A 17,954-nucleotide genomic window follows, 5' to 3' on the forward strand; every position below is an offset into this window, starting at 1 on the left:
TGTACATCCATTACACAATGTTTCACAAATTTTCTGTTGGACATATAGAAAACTCATGTCCCTCCAAGTGAATCACATAAAAGATAATATTCACGTTGTTTGTCAAGTATGGAAATGTAAAGAAGCATAAAGCTCCTGCTAGTAATGGTCCTTTGTCATTGCTTACCAGCAAAATACGTTCAAAATAATAGTATAGAAAAAAAGGTAGTATATTTTATAAACAATAAAAATACAATTACTAACATAAGCTTTTACTACTAACTTTAGAAACCTTAAAAATCGTAGCACCTCACTGGTCCTCACACTTTAGGGAAGTTTGTCAAAATTCTTTGTATTTTGCAGAAAAAGATCAGTAATTTTTTCCAAACTCGCCTATGAATTTTAAGGGGAATTTAGAGAGGAAGCCAATATTAATAAGAGACTGTCAGTTGTTAGGAAGTGATTAGGACCCTGGTTGTCTTACAGATCCCTGTGCAGCTAGATTTATCCATTAGAGTCTGCTAAGCCACTGACTGATTAAGAAATTCCCCTTGCCAACTCTGAACAGAGGACAGATTTCACTGAAAGGTTTGTTAACTTTTGCTAGAATTTTGAGACTCTCTAGTAAACATTTTTAATGTTTCCATATTTCTTAATGTGCAGTCTGACACACTTCAAAAATACCTGGCTTTCCATAAACATGCTAATAATTCACTTTTAATAAGTTTACCACTGCCATTTAAGAAAAGAAGAAAATAGAGTTGTTAATATCCTCTAGATGTCTTGCTCTGCTCCACTGCTCATATAATGAGCATTTGGCACATGGTATCTCCCTTTCACATAAAGAGAGAGATCCTCTATCTCTCAATGTAATGTGGGTTACGAAGTAACTTGGAATGAAGGATTTCATCAACAATTAAGCTTCTTCTTTGGGTCATCAGCTGTGGTCAAAGCTTTCAAGAACAATGCAGGATTTAATGGGAGTGCTGGTAATGGCAATTTTTTTGGTTTTGCCTTTATAAACTTGTATTGTTCAAACTGCCAAATTTTCATTTATCTCCTTTTCTCTGTCTGCCTCACAACATCAGTAGGAAAACTGTTATGTTGCTGCTGGGCTTCTCTCTTTTTTCACTGGCCATCTGATGACATGCAATGCCCTTTGAAATTATTTTCTTGAAGCTCTGGGAGATCAGTGCTGAAGTGTGCCAAATACCACAACTGCCTCCCACTCCCTACAAACCAACCAAGTAGATCTCTTTGAGAAAACAATATTCCTCCTTGCTGAGAGGCAGAACGGCAGACCTTTGCTGCTTAAGGAGCTTTTGCACTCAATTCATAAAATATTTCATTGCACTGGAAAGCTAATGATCAGTCTGCCCAGACAAAAACACTGTGACACACTGGCCAATTCAGAGAAGATTAAAGAGCAGTTTTTCTTGAGATCAGCTCTCCCTCTTACAAACAGAATGGAGGGTATCTAGGAGTAAGAGTGTCTGCACTTTTAGATATTTAATTTGCATTTACATAGGAATCATTAGAGGTATAAGCTCTTAGCTATGGAGAGGCAATTTTAATCTAACATGGATTGCTTGTATCCTTATAGTCAAAAAAGTAAGCTCTGGAATCACCAGAATAAATAAAAAATTTGGAGCAAATTTAGACAGCAGCTGCAAACTGGAGTGTGTGTATGTCCTTGAGTCTGTTTTTGTAACAATGCATAGAGAAAATGAGAAAAAGGCTTAATTTTTATCTTCTTAAAAGATTGGCTGGTAATTTCCATCTTTGTAAAGTGAAACAAAAGTGAATCTCAGTGATGGCTTTTCCTTTCAGTTATCACAGCTATGCAAGGAACACGTGAGGAACAAAGAATTGAAGCCCCCATCTCTAGGTCTCTGAGAGTGTCACAATGAAGCCATGATTAAAGGATTAAAATCATACAAATGTCAAAAACTGGGCTGTAGTAGACAAAAACAGATGGGAGGCAACAAAATACAGAAAACCATTTTCCAAGAAAACTGAGACCAATTCATATTTCAGAAATGGCACCAGTTTTATTTAAACAGAGGAAGGATCTTAGTCCAAAATAATCTGAATTGATATTCAGATAGGTTATCCCATCATTCTTTCACCTGACTTTGGCTTATGCTGGTGCCCCTTCACACCATTTATAATAAGAAAAATTAAATTAATGTGCTTTGAGTTAATATAACTTTGGAATTATGTATATTCTTGTGCAATAACTGAGCTACCCTGTGTCTTGGGGTGACTTTATGATGTGTATCCCATATCGCTGCCTATGCCCAGAAATTAATTTTGTGCCTTTCTATGCCTCTAAACTGAGTCTGAGAGGGGGGAAGGAAAAACGGAGCAAAACTTTTTCAAAGCAGTTTGCAGCTTGTTCAAGGTCACACACAGATAGCAATTTTTTTCCCAGCTGCGTCAGGGGAGGGAGGAAGCACCCGGCTTGCTGCGCCCAGGACAGTTTTTCTGGCCAGTGGTTCAGCTGCTTTGTTCTCCGGAGAGAGACTGAGAGTTGAATATTCTTCTTTCTTCCCTGCAATTTTGGATTTTCTCCCTTTTCCACTGGACTGCTTCAATATCAGAGCACATCGGGAGGACTTTCCGCCAAGCACAGAGGGCCTGGCCCTGGGCCAAGCCCCAGCTCCGAGGAGACCAAAGGGAGGACTCTAACGCGTTCCCAGGTTTTTTCTCCACAGTGAGAGATTTTATTATTTAGCATTATTTTCCTTTTCCCGTGTGTTTGTTAAATAAATAGTTTTTATCTCCTTCACTTTCCTTTGAGGAAAATTTATTTTTCCCGAACCTGGTGGGGGAGGGGTGGTTGTGCCTTCTCTCAGAGAATATACTTCTAAATTTGGCCAAACCGGCACACCCTGTCTGTCAGGAAAGGCTCAGAGAGCTGCAGTTGATCAATCTGGAGAAGGCAAGGGAGGATGTGTATGAGGAGAGGATTACACATGTGTATATAAATCAGATGGAAGGAAAGAAGGCAAAGGAAGATTCTTCTCAGGGGTACCCAGTGAGAAGATAAACAGCACAAATAGAATCACAATGAATTCCACTTAAACAAAAAAAACCACTTTTGCTGTGGGGCTGGTCAAACAGTTGAGCAGGTAGCTCAGAGAGGCTCTGGAGTCTTCATTCCTGAAGATATGCAAATCCTGACTGATTATGGTCCTGGGAACCTGCTCCAAGCAACCCCGCTTTGATGGATCAGTTAGATGATCTCAGAGGTGCCAGTCACAGAAATGCTGTAGCTCTGTAAATGAGCAACCTCAGATAAAAACAGAGATCAGGAAAAAGAAACCCAAAACAAAGAAGGGAAATATATATTCTAAGATTAAATTGCATTTAACGTAAAAAATGCTAATCTAAATGTTTAGATTGCTATTCTGTCTTGTCTTACCTACACATGTGGTAGTGCTCATTGTAGGAAGAATATATGAGGTAGGGGAAATACTACTTAAAAGTGAGAAAACTAGTAGGGAAGAAGGAAACAGGAGACTTCATGTGAGCTAACTATTTAGCAAATGTGAAGCAACAGAAGCTCTCCTAAGCTCTGAACACTACTTGACACAATGCAGTGCCACAGAGCTCTGTGAACATCTGTGTCTTTCTATAAACAGTGTCTTGCCTTGGAAGGGAAATATTGCTGCTTATCTAAGGCTGTGCCATTTGAAAAGCTAATATATAGCACTGTAAAGCTAGTAGCTAATATATAGCACCGTAAAGATAATAGCAATAGTAGGTGGGTAAAAGAGATGACAGGGGATGCATTGTGGATCAATTCTGCAAGCCTGTCTGACAAATACTATGGGAATTGCATAAAGACATCAGGTGTCGAAAACAGTCCTTATGGGCATCCAAAGCCTGTAACTATTAACACAGGGAACTAGTTAGATCTTCAATTTTGTAAAAAGGTTTTGCTCTACTGATGTGAGGTAAACAGCTGGCCTGTTGAGGTCTAGGGCACCCTCTGGTCTTCATCAGCTTGCAGATCACATTGCTTGTCCCACTGTCAAACTAAGGCAACACCAAAATAATTATATAGCACCATGTCCACTGATTTCAGAAATCTAAGCACCAGGCCTGAAGAGCCATTCTCTTCCTTTCTACTGAACATTCAATTAGATGATTCAAATGTTTTTCAACCAAATACTTTAAAATTAATTTCTTTAGAAACCCATCACCCCTAAAGATGCAATGCCATTTCCTGTAGTTCATAATTTCAGAGGAACTTAGTTAGATTTAACTCACGTGAGTATTTAAATTAATAGACTTCATTCTTCACCTATTTCCTTGGATTCCTTTATCCATGAACTATGTTTTTCTCTTGCTGTTCTATGAAACTGACTGCACTATTGCTAGTGGAAATAATTTTATCTTGTGTATTAGTTTTACTAAATTGAATCTCAGTGTTTCCACTGCCCCTCATTCCTAAGCCGTTTCTCTTTGAGACAAATCATAAGGAAACCTCTTTTGGTTCAGATCCTGGCCAAGGAACCAGTGTGATGTGTCTCAGTACTCTCTGACTTTGGCTAACCATCATGGTTCAGTTCATCCTTCAGTTTCATCCTTCAATTCCACGTCACCAAAAGAGTGGGGATAATGTGTCTTTCTGCTGGCCTTGACTCTTCTCTGTGAGGAGGACAAGACCTCTGCAATAAACACTATCTCTCTTGGTACACACCACAATATGGCCTGTAAGGTCTTGAACAAAATAACTGAGAGGTCATATTGCAGCTGTTTGACTCAGTAGAGAGAGATGGCTGGTGTTTAACCAAGACAAAGACGGCCCCTGGAAACCTTTGTCCCAAGTTTTAAAGCTTACAGCAGTGCTGAACAGAGTGATCTGTACATTAACCCATGCAGGCTGAATTGGTTCAGTAAGGAGATACTTTCACAAATTTTACCCAATGATCAGCCTCTGCAAGGCTCATCCACAGCAGTGACCTCTCTGGCATGAGCAGGCATTTTAACAGTGCTGTGTGTATATAGGTTGCTTGGTCCAGTCCTTGCGTTTGCTCTTTGCTAAAACACAAAATAACAAAGGGAATTTTAAATCTTTGTTTGTGATATGATTGTTTGGCTAGAACATTTATCTCTGTGTATGTATACATGAACAATAATAATATTAATTCACTTATGTTAATTTTTTTTTAAATTGCATTGATTTAAAAAGGTAACTACATTATATGGTGTATCCAGTTCCTGTCCCTTCCTTACACAAAAAATAATTAATGATCTTTCTTCTTTAATTTTGAAAAACACTATAATTTTTGCTTGATTTGTCAATATTCTGCAATATAAACATGTACAAAAGTCTAGCATAAACAACAGCATTTTTAGTATGAAATACTGTTATTTTATCATTTCTTGTAACTTCTTCAATATTCCAAGCCCTAAAGGTAAAAGCTTTCTACCCTCACACTGCATTTCTGTCCAGCTCACACGTGTGAGACAAGTATTTCAGGAGAGGAGTCAGGTGACTCTGCACTCCAGGAATACTTCTCCAGTTATACCAGTTTCAGAATACTGGCAGGTCTTTTCTTTGTCCAGCCTGCAGAGATGGGCATTTTGAAAAACTTTTGGCCCTGTCAGAATCTAGTGATATTCTGATAATCTGTATTTTAGCCACTGAGCTGAAAATCCTGCCCACATCTTTGAAAATTCAAATTTTCAGTGAAATGCAAAGAAAGCTCTACATTTCAGGGGCTTGTGTACTAACATGGAAAACTGAGTAAGAACAAAAGGAGAGAGAGAAAGGTGCTACAACTGGCACCATAGCATGCTAGTAGAGTACCAGACAGAACAGGAAGTACAGTAGGAGAAGTACAGTAGCAAGAAAAGATACAGTCATGAGTAAGTCAAATGAAAATAACTAAATGGGAACTAATGAAATTAGCCAAAACACTAACAATGGCACAGTCAGAAGGATGGGAAATCAGAGGCCATTCACCTCCTGTGTGAAAGAAAAACGTACATGTGCAGAAAGCCAAGACAGAGAAACACAAGGGCATGGACAGGAAGTTCTCTGTGTACAGTAAGGTAAAGGATAGTCCCTCTGAAAGCATTTGACTAGAACAAGAGGTAGCTATGATTCAAGATGAAGAGGGATCAAGGCTGAACAAGGTCATAGGTCTGAATGGAAAATGGCCCACACTGCTGACAGTGATGGCTTGGGATATGAAGGTGGTTTTAGAGCAGAATGGTTTCAAAAGGGTTTGGTTTTAACAATGCCAAGTGAGTCAAAATTCACAAGGGATGGCAGTACAGTCAGTTGACACATACAGTTGGATAGATGGTGACAGAACTTTTCAAGAGCCATAGATGCATCAGTGTCTGTAAGAGGAGTGAGAACTGAAACCAAAATTACATCTCTACTCAGTGATTGTTCCAGGATGTAAAAAAAGAAGGAAAAGAAAAATGTCCAATCTCTGTGGAAAACCAGTCAGAACAGCAATACCTAATGAAAAATATACCAATGGCTGGGCATTTTCATTTCTTGGAACAGACATCAGGTTTTCTTCCTCTTATGGGGTGAATATTTGGCAGGCTGCACTATTTGAACTTGCTTAAGAGTAGTAATTATCAATTAAGTAATTTGAGTAAGGAAATGAAATATTCACATTCCTAGTTTGCTTTCAGGAAATACGTTCCTTATCAATATTTATTTCCTCAGTATTCACAACCATTTGTGGCAATTTACAGTCCCTCCTAGTAAACAAAAAATAATAGAAAATACTATTCTAACAATTTTAAACTACTGTGTAACTTACTCCCCTCTTTCAGAATACATTTGCTACACTTTAATTATACTCCTCTACTAAAATGTGTTTCAAAGTACTTCATACGAAGGCGAAACAAAACAACATCCTAAACTTGTGCCATTTATTGTGACAGTCTGACAACTTGTTGTGACAGGCATAACAGATTGGGTAGCAAAAGCTGAGCAGCAAAGGCTGGCTGACTGACTTTTGTTTCAACAGATGATACTCTTGCTTGGCTACATTTTTAAGAGTGATCAGAACTAGAAAGACCATTTTCAAAGCAATTAAAAGTTCGTTAAAGCTGTAATGTAAGCAGTGCTGCAGTCTTGGGGGAAGAGGCAAAGCCATAGCCTTATCATCCACACAAGGCCTCAGAGGAGAAATTAACTTAATTGCTTGTGTGTAGGAAATTTGGGATGTGGGTTTCTTCCTGATTCTGTACAGGTTGATTGGTAGCTTGAGTTGGGACTGGGCTGAAGATGATGCCACTGAGTCACTGTTAAAAATCAGTTTTCCAGCCTCTCCTGAAAGCAGGCTGTCAGGGCTTGGCCAAGAAATCAGATCACTGTTCTCGTTTCCTGTGCTGTGAGGTGTGGGTTTAGAGTCATAGAATCATAGAATATCCTGAGTTGGAAGGGACACACAAGGATCATCGAGTCCAACTCCTGGCCCTGCACAGGACACCCCAAGAGTCACAGCACAAGCCCTCAAGCACCGTCCAAACACTCCCAGCGGTGGCTTGGATAGGCTAGGGAAAAAAACCAGTTTTAGTTTTAGATACAAATTAGATACAAATCCATTTGGCAAAAGAAGAGGTGCTTTAGGTATCACTGCACAGCTGAAGTGATCAGACAGACACAGGCCCTGCAAAAAAATCACCATTTTGCTCAAATGTATGGAAACCCCAAACTTGGAAACTTCTTGCTAGGAAACAGAATTGCTAGCAAGAAGTTTCTGGAAACAAAATTTCCAGCCAGCCTCTGGCTGGCTCTGCTCATGACTTCAGCACCATCAAAGGCCAAGTCCACCAGACACTAGTCCATGACCATGAACACTGCAGCCAAAACTCAAAACACTTCTAAAAAGGTCCGGCAATGTGCACACCAGCACAGTCAAAAGCATATGGAGTGTATTTGAAAGACATCTACAATATCCCAGACCACCAATTTTCCAGAATTCACTAGCCACATACTTGGCTGCACAAATAATAACCAGAGACTGAAAAAAGATCAAAACTGTACTGCAGGTAAAACTCTCAGATCTGTTTTTTGTTTCCCTGAAAGAAAAGCAGCCAAACAGATTAGCAGAGTTCATAACAAAAAACAGTTATTACAAATCAAAAGTGCACAATACCTCTTAAAATACTGTTGTCCAGTAAACACCATATTTATACATTGCAACAATCATTTAATTAATAAAACCTGATGAAGATGGATCAATTAGTTATGCAGAGGCTGTACTGGAACCAGGAAACTTGAAAAGACTTAATAAAAGGAGATAGAAATAAAAGATGCATATAGATAGTCAAGCAATTATGTCTGTGTTCATCCAGCAGAAGGAAGTTTGAGGATAGAGGTGACATTTTTATCTTGTGCTGTGCAAACATCACACAAGATACTTAAAGAGAAGAAAATTACTTCCAAAAATGCTCTGAAATTCCACAATTCTAAGAAAATGGCCTTTGAAGTGTCCTATTCTAAGCATACTTAAACTTAAAATAAATACAACAGCAAGAAGTCATGAAATGCTATGAAAAGATGCAACAGAAGGATTTAGGGTTCTCTGCATGCCTTTTTGTTGTTGTTTCTGGATGCCAAAGCCAGGCAAAAGCCCGGCCCAAGGAGACAAAGAGAAAGGGAAAATAATTGTCTGACTAGTGTACTTTCCAGACTCTGTAGAGAACACCAAAAGTTGCTGAGTGCTCTTCCATAGCTGAAGACAAGTGTTGGTACATCTAACGGTGCAGAGGGTACCACCGGTTCTTATATCCAAGCCCCAGGACAACTGACAGCACCCTCAGTACTTCCACCTTTGCGGGACTCAAAGCCCCTCTTAAGTCACATCAATAGCTGTCATTAAACTCTTGAGTTTTTCTCACTAACATGACAGGCTTGCCCGGGGGGTCAGCTTGGCCCTCCTCCCCCACCTCGCCTTTCCCTCCCTACGGTTCCCTGTCCACACCTGTCCTGCCCTGCTCCGCCGCTTCCCCGAGGCAGCTCATGGCTGTGACAACCTGGTGCTCCGGTGTTTCCCTGATGGAGCAGACGCTGCCTGCACCCAGCCCGCAGCCATCGCCGCCGCCGTGCTTCCCGCATTGCCTGCAGCAGCCCAGCCCGCAGCCGTGGTTCACCGACACCCGAGACACGCTGCAGCTGCCACTCGGAAATCGCGCCCGGCCGCTCGCAAGAGCTGCACAGGTTTATCGCTGCTTGCAGCACACAGGCTCCATCTCCCGAGTTGACGCTAACCGGGTGCCCGGGGTACAGCGGTAACAATCTGTCCCTGTCTTCTGTTTCCTTCTCTGTCTCTCTTTTTCTCTCTTTGCTCTCTTTTCTATCCCCCTTTAGTAGGAGCATTTATCTTTCTTTATCAATAAAGAGTTCTCAGATAATATTGTCGCACTTGCATTTTATTTTTGTCTGACCAATCTATCAAAAAGAATCCTCCCCAACTCCCCTTTTACAGTAGGACAGGACACATGGGATAGTCTGGAATCGTTGGCTCCTGTTGTGTCTCCCTGGCTGGGCCCCAGGTCCCCAGGACCTTTGTTATGAAAGGGTCAGTGAGCCTGAGCTCTTGTCCTGAGAGCTCAACCTGCAGCTTGCACACTGTGCTACCTGCACCAAATATATTCTTCAACACTACTTCTCCACTTGCCTATATATTCACACCTGACTCAAGTGCACTCCATGCAAGACATAGGTTCTTTGAGTTTAGAAATCAAGCAGCCTGAGGACATGGGGCAAGTAGAAAGTATGCCCAGCAAGTATGCTAAAGATGGCAGGTCTCAGAACAACTGATTTGCTTTACAGAGTAGTTCTGCACGGGCACAGGCTAACCTTCATTTTCTAAACTACATTAATATTGCTGAAGGAAATATCTATGAAACTGGCACTGATAATGATAATGTCTAATTGGTGACAACAAGGCATTTTTATAAGAAACTTTCTTGGCAGCTGTGGTTACAGCACAGATAATATGCTGCATACTATTTCAACATGTCTGCTCAGTGCTGTGTAGGAGATTAAATCATTATTCACCTGTTTGGCCTGTAGGACATGGCAGGGGTATTCTGTGACAGCAATTTGGCAATCTTCATTGTGGTGCTGGCTGTTTGCTGCAGAAGGCTGTTTTCTGATTGTAAAGCAGTACTGTCTTCCACTACTGCTCTGGAGCAATCAGTAGGCCTGTGCAAAAAGACAACAACAGTGAAACTAACTTCTGGCAATTTTGGCATGTTAAAGCAAGGATTATTAATATTCCCAAGGATAATCACTCTAATCTAATTTAACCAACCAGCCCTGTAAATCTGGCATTAAATAGCAAACCTCACATAAAGCAGTAGAAAATTTGGGATGAAAATAAAATAAACTGGTATTATTTAATCATACTTTGGAATGCTGAAATTCATGCATTAATTTTAAAGTGAGCAACGGCACCTAGTGTGTAATGATGATAGTGTAACTAATCTCTCACACTCTGAAACTGAGATGCCTGCACAAAAGACTGTGCCATTAAACAACATGAGGTTCTGTTTTGGAGCTGAACTCTTTAATTCACCTTTTATTTTTCCTTTTTTTTTTTTAACCTGGAAGGGACTATTTAATCCATTTGTTTACTATGACCCACTGTATTGGATTGGCACGGCCTGGTTTTAGGCAGCAGGGGGGACACAAAGATGCCTCCTGTGAGGAAGCTGCTGGAAGCTTCCCACCATGGCTGGCAGAGCCAATGCTGATGGCTCTGAAGGTGGACATGCTGCTGGCCAAAACTGGGCCAGTGAGAGAGGTTGGTAACACCTCTGTGATTACATATCTAAGAAGAAAATCAAAGCAAAGTCACAAGATTTTGGATTCCAGCCAGAGAAGAGGAGGAGGTGAGAACACGTAAGAGAGAACAATGGCAACACCAAGGTCAGTGGAGAAGCAGGAGCAGGAGGTGCTCCAGGAGCCGGAGCCGAGGTTCCTCTGCAGGCCGTGGTGCAGCCCATGGTGAAGCCGCTGTGCCCCTGCAGCCCATGGATCCACGGGGGATGCAGAGATCCACCCGCAGCCCGTGGCGAGGTGCCCGTGCTGGAGCAGGTGGATGCCTGGAGGGGGCTGTGATCCAGCGGGAGACCCGGTGCAGAGAGAGGGCCCTGCTTCCAGGCGGGAGCAGCCTGGCCTTGGAGGGCTGCACCCCGTGGGAAGAGAGAGCCCCGGCGCTGCAGTTTGGGAGGGCTGTGGGCCCGTGGGAGGGGCTCAGGCTGCAGCAGGGGCGGTGGGGCTGCTGCTCCTGAGAGCGGACCCACGCCAGGGAAGTTCAGGAGAACTGTCTCCCGTGGGAGGGACCCACGGCCTCACAGGGGAAGACTCCTCTCCCGGAGCAGCGGAAGGGAATCTCGGTGATGGACTGACCAAGCCCCCATGTCCTGTCTCCCTGCATGTGGGAAGGAGGGAGGGGCCGAGGGGCGGAGGAAGGTGTTCTAAGGGCTTAATTTACTTCTCATTATCCTCCTCTGATTCTGTTAGTCATACATTCACTGTACAGCTTAAGTTGAACCTGTTTCACCCTTGAAGTGTTTCTCCCGGTCCTTATCTCGCTCGTGAAGCATTTGTTAATTTTCTTTCCTTTTCCCTCCTCTGCCCGGCTGTGGCAGGGAAGGGTGAGCGAGCGGCTCTCCTGGGTGCCTGGCGTTGGGCCAGCGTCAAACCATGACACCCACTTCATAGAAAAGTCGAAGAGCCTTACTGAGTTATTTCTGCATCAACTTGGCATGAAAAATGTAGATTTCCTTTCTGGTTCTTGAAAAAAATCAACAATATAAAGGGACTGATAAGATCTGTTTCTACTCATTAATGCTTCAGCCTGAAATTACAGGTTTCTTCTGTGATGATGTTCTTCTTGGTGATGTGGTTTGGAGCACAGGTGGTCCCCATGAAGAAACATCTTTTGCTACAGGTAAAGCAGTAGATGTTGCCTGTACAGGTTACCTGAACACAGCTCAAATCACTAGCTTGTGATGATCCTTTGTATTTAATCATCTGTGTGATTCCTGCAGCGTTTTCACCTGTGCCAATTGAAGCAGGAGTTCTGGAAATTACCCATCACAAAGGAACACCACCTGAGTGTGGGGAGAGATAGGATGGAATTGAGCTGCAGACGGTGGGCTGAGCCTGCAGAACGCCACGGCAGCACAGAGAAGCTGGTCTCTGCCTGACCTTGGTGGGAGGAGATGCCACACGGCAGAGCCCTGCAGAGAGGAGCCTGCCCAAAACTGACAGACACCTGAAAGGCTCATGATCACCCCCATATAAGAGCATTAAGAAAGTGTGTTACTGACATGGCAATGTGTGATAGGTTGCTTAGTGAAAAATACCATGTAAGGAAATACTGGCTCTGGAAGAAGTGTATAGAACCAGCTCGTTTCTTTGAATAAACGTCTCAGGTTCCCTGCCAGTCTTAATCCATGCCCTAGTCATCACATCACCTGAGGAAGAAGACCAAAAAAAGATGAACAGTTCAATACAAGCTACATAATGACTACATATTTTGAGATCCAGCAGGCTGCAGTCTGCTCTGTGCAGGAAAATGACAAATGAATGTTGTTTAACATTTTGCTTGAACAGTTTTTCCATTCAGAAAACTATTTGCAATACAATAATGAGAAAAGCAGAACTATGAAGCATTTTATAAGGCTGATTACCTTTCTAGGACATATAATTTGATACATGCTTTGTTTATCCAGAGTAAATTCAGTGGTTGAAAAGATTAATTGAGCCTATTTTATGCTACTTGTACATGCTCTCACAGAGGAAGTAACTTATTTTCTTTTTCTTACTGACTTTTTGCACAAGAGCCTGCAATACACCAGCAAGAGTAAAATGACTTTTCTAAATTTAGCAGTTCATAAGTCTCACAGAATACCAGTCCATCCAGTGGTTTGTTGTTATAGGTTTTTCTCCTTCTTCTATGTCTTTTTTATATATCCAAAAAAAAAAAAAAAAAATAGGTGTGCAGGAGATGCACAGTATTTGCTTTTGTTTTTCTCCTCTCCCAGGGTACAAGAGGCCTCTGTCAGCTTACTCGCACTCTGCCCCCTACTCTCTCTCCCTCTCTCCCCATAAACATATAATGCATGCAGGTGTGCATACACACACATATGCCTGTACATACATCATCCATTTTTGACTCTTCAGCTAATGGATAAGAAACTACTATGACTTCAATGCACAAAGCCCTCTGTTCTGGAGCAGCTGTGTGACCTGGTTCATGTAATTGGCTGAGGATTAAACTGTTACCACCCCAGCTACACTCACCAGGTAAATGATCTTTTAAAAAGTTATGTTCTGCATGTCTTTTCCCCTATGCACTTGATGTTCATCTCAATGCCTTGGACAGCAGCTTCTCATTTAGTTGTGATTTGTTCTGTGCATAGCATACTGGATGGATGCCTGATCTCTAAGGGCTACAGGTTTTCAAAAGATAAACAGTACTATTGCCACACACACTGGTTCACATGTTATTCATCAGGACTAAAGACTAAGATGTGCAGTTGTTCACGCCACACCTTGGGCAAAAAATTCTTCAGGACTCAGCATTCTAGAACATTCTAAGAGGCGACTTTTCCTCTACATTCCATCAGCCCTTGCTAACACAAAGATTTGCTTCAGTTAATTTAGTTCCTCTTTTGGAGACCAGTGACAATGTACCTAGATGAGCAGGTTGCCTAGCTAGGCTTGGGACATTTCCAGGTCTTCTGTCACTGCATGGCAAAGGCCATGAAACCAGTTGAACTGCAGACAGCCCCAGGCTGCTGGAAACTGACACTTGAAACTTCTTAAAACTGAGGCACCAAGCACCTGTGACACTGCTGATGATTTATCTACCAATAAAATGTTCAATAGATATGCATGACAGCAGCAGCAGCATTTTCTGCAGCCACCTTTTGGATTCTGGTCCAGTTTGGAGACAGAAACATCCTTCATCCCCATAGTTTCACTACAATGTGATGAACCTAGAAACTCTTCTGAAGCACAGCAGGTGGGTACCAAAGGAGGAGCCCCATGCAGTGCATCCTGGGTTATTACTAATTTCTGACAGGATGAACTGCAAACAAGGTCCCAGTCCTACATGAACAGGCTCTGCCTGCATGTAGAGCAAGAAAACTCTGTAGGGTTTATCTGCTCTCATGTCTCTCCTGAGATTTCAAGTGATCCTAGTGTGAGAGACCGGAGAAAACCTTTACGTGCTCAAAACAACCAAAGTGTCTGTGTGTGGCAGGGTAGCAAGACAAGCACTGCAAAAAGTGGGATGATGCACTTCTCCACATCCCACCTCCCTGGAGCCTCTAGTCCAGCTCCAGAATGGTTATCAACCACTGGCACACCGGAAGACGCACACAGAGGGGAGAGTCCCAGGAAGCCAAAGCAAATAAAAACAGTTGCACAAAGACACACCCTGTCCCCTTCTAACTTCCTCTTCTTGAAACCTGGGAAACTTAGAAGTTCAACGGGTTAGAGTTTGCTAAGTCAATGCCTCATGAAATGCTTTATTTCGATTGAATGTCTTAAAATTTGCCAGGTACCCTTATTTTCTAAAGTGTGCCTGTAAAAGTTGAGAATGTTGTGTTTCTCCCAGGTGCCTGCCTCAGAGAATAAAAAAACTTAAGCCCCTTTAAGAAACACATCAGGCGAGTCCAGGGCTTTACACCCCAGGTCTGGTAGATAAGACACCTTCTTCTCAAAAGGCACCTGGAAACCAGGCAGAATATCCGGGCAAAGTGAAACAACCCCAGATAAGGTCATGTGGGTTGCTAAATCCAACACCACTGCTGACTGAAGTCTTCTCTAAGCTTACAAAATTATGCCAGGGGAACTCTGGAAGAGGTTTGATGCATCTCATTGCCTACCCTGAGCCGATTAATGCAGCTCAGTCCTTGTCCTGGGTTTGCCTGGGATACAGTTGATTTTTTCAGAAGCAGGTACAGCACTGTGTTTCAGAATCAGTATGAGAATAATACTGATAACAACTGATGGTTTGGTTGTTGCTAAGAGTGCTTACTCTGAGTCAAGGACTGTTCAGTGGCTCATGCTCTGCCAGTAAGGAAGGGAACAAAAAAGTGGAGAGCAGCATGGCCAGGACAGGGGACCTGAACTGGTCAAAGGGATATTCCACAAAATAGACAGGTATATTATTACAGCTGGTGGTGGGGTCCATGGCTGTGACCCAGGAAGAGGTGACCAGTCCAGGGAGATGGTCCCGAAAGGAATCGCCTTCCCGAGGCCCAGTGTCTTCCTCTCAGCTGCTGGCAGAGGAGCCTTTGCAGAAGCTGTCAGCTCTTTAGTGATACCAGCTCGTGATTCCAGCTCAGCTCTGCAGGGCAGCCTCTAGGCTAAACCAGACCGGAGAGAGAGACGAGAAGGCCCGTGTGGCTGGTTCCGCACGAAGGGAGCTTTATTGTGGGTTCCCCTCCGGCGAAGGGAAGGCCAGGGACGAGTTCTCTCTGTACAGAGGCGAATTGGTCTTTTATAGGGATACAGGGGATCAGCAAGGGGACCAATGGATTACAGAGGGTCTGGGATAGACCAATGGGTTACAGAACGATCTGCATAGGGTCTCCCAAAGGATTGTGGGTCTACTTTTCCTCACCATGACTCCAAAGTCCTTTCCAGGGAGTCCTGCTGGGTGACTGCGAAATCTCTTATCTCAGCAGACATCCCTCCAGGGTAGTGGCTGGGCATATCCCACAGTATATAAACCGGGGGAGTTACCCAGAAGAGGGCCTATCTGGGTTTGGCATTGGCCAGCAGGTGGTAAGCAACCGTATTGTACATTACTTACTTTTCTTTGGTTTTCTCTCCTTTATTACTATTACTAATACTGTTACTATTATATTTTACTTTTTTTCAATTATTAACCTCTTAACCAACAAGTTTCACTTTTTCCCCCCAGTTCTCCTCCCCATCCCAGTGGGGCAGGGTGTCGTGAGTGAGCAGCTGCGTGCTAGTTAGTTGCCAGCTGGGGCTAGACCACAACACCTTCTCTTCCCCACAAGTAGAATTCTTAGTAGCAGCTGACACCAAGTCACATTGATCACTCACACTCTGCAGGTAGATGCAGCGGGAGTGATGAGCTGGTTTACACAAAGCAGGGCTGGAAAGCAACGGCTGCCTGTGGCACACTTGTTTTCCTCAGTTGCGCTCACTGTCCTAGACACCCTTCACATTTTAATGACAATTTCCTAGTAAAGCCTGTCATGAAAAACAACCAGACAATGTTTCCCACAGTGTAAATGTCTCTTTGAAGTATTGAGAATGTTTTCTGACAGCGTGCTCTTTTCCAGTGTTTGCAGCAGATTCCATGCAGCATGCAGCTCCTGAGCCCTCAAGAGCAGATTCCCAGGGGACTCCTGGGTGGTGCAATGTTTGCTCTCTCAAAATAGAGTAGCAACCCTGCAGTTATTTTTTCTCATTGCACTGATATTTTTAAGCTGAACCATTTCATGATCGCTGTGGCCAAGACCATGCCATCTCCCACCAGGCATTCTCCATTCTCAACCAGCAAGTCTAGGGCATCTTTCCTAGTTGTCTCTCTGCATACTTGTGATAAGTTCTCTCCCACAAACTTTAGGAATTTTTCAAATCTGCTCACCACAGCAGGATGGCATTTCCAGCTGATCTCTAGGAAGTTGAAATCTGCCATAAGGACAAAGGTTGCTGATCCAGAGATTTTTTGTAATTGCCTGTCAAATTAACTTCTCACCACTGGCATCCTGGCTGGGCAACTGATAGAAGAAACCCACCACATCTGGTTTGTTTTCCATCTCTTCATCCTCACCCAGAGGTTCCCAATCACATCATTGCCAACTGTAAGGGCTGTACCATCAAACCCCTCCCTTCTATTTAGTGCGACACCTCCACCTTGCCCTTCCCTCTCCTCAATAGCCTGTACCCTCCAACCCAGGACTTCGGGCATAGGACAAGTCCCACTAATGCCAAGGATACCCCAGCTCTGGGAATAGACATGGGCTTCCAGTCAAAGGCACTTGCATCGGCAATCCCTGAGCCATCTGCCGGGGACGCTCCAGTCCCCAAGCCCCTGCCCATCCCAAGGAGAATTTGAAGAGGCCACTGGGACTATACAGAACAAAGGGAGCTCACACATTCATTCCTAGGAGATGCCAGAGAGCTCTTAGCAGCCAATAGCCAGAATGGACCATGGCAACACCACCACTATGGTTCACATCATGTGGCCCCTGGGCCTGCCAGTGCCCTGGCTCCTTCAGACGTTTGTGCTCTCTGAAACCTTCTAAATCCAAGGTAGGGACCGACCTGACCCCTGCAGCCCGGAGATGCTCTCAGGAGCAAGGGTGGAGGTGACTGACTGTCATTGCCCCTGACTCTCTGTCAGGGTCAACCAACCCATGTTGACTAGTTGGGCAGGAGCAGCCCTTCTCCACAGCCTGGTCACTGCCAGGTGATGAAGACCACGGTGAGACAAGCTGCCCTCTTCTGCCCTTGGACGACCACAGTGGAGCACAGACCCACCTGCAGCCCATAGAAAAGCCCCACTTTGGAGAAGGTAGAGATGCCCTGATGGAAGCTACAGCCCATGGAGATCTCACACAGGAGCAGGCTCCTGTCAGGAGCTGCAGCCTGTGCTTAGGAGCAGGCACAGGAGCTGGTTTTCTGGCAGCTGGAGCAATCTGTTCCAGAAGTACTGCACACCTGCAGAAACGGCCCATGTTGGAGCAGAGGAACAGTGTAAGGAGTAAGAAGCAGCAAGATTGAATGTTATGGACTGACTGCAATATACCCAATTCCCCATCCTTCTGCACAGCTGGGGAGGAGGAGGTAGAAGAGCCTGTACTAAGAGTGAAATTGAGACGAGAGGGGAAATTGCTTTTAGTTTTGTGTTTGTTTCTTATCCCCCTACTCAATTTTTCATTGGCAATAGAAAGCATTAATTGCCCCAACCCTATCC

The sequence above is a fragment of the Corvus moneduloides genome, chromosome Z (assembly GCF_009650955.1).
Source record: "Corvus moneduloides isolate bCorMon1 chromosome Z, bCorMon1.pri, whole genome shotgun sequence".
NCBI lineage: Eukaryota > Metazoa > Chordata > Aves > Passeriformes > Corvidae > Corvus > Corvus moneduloides.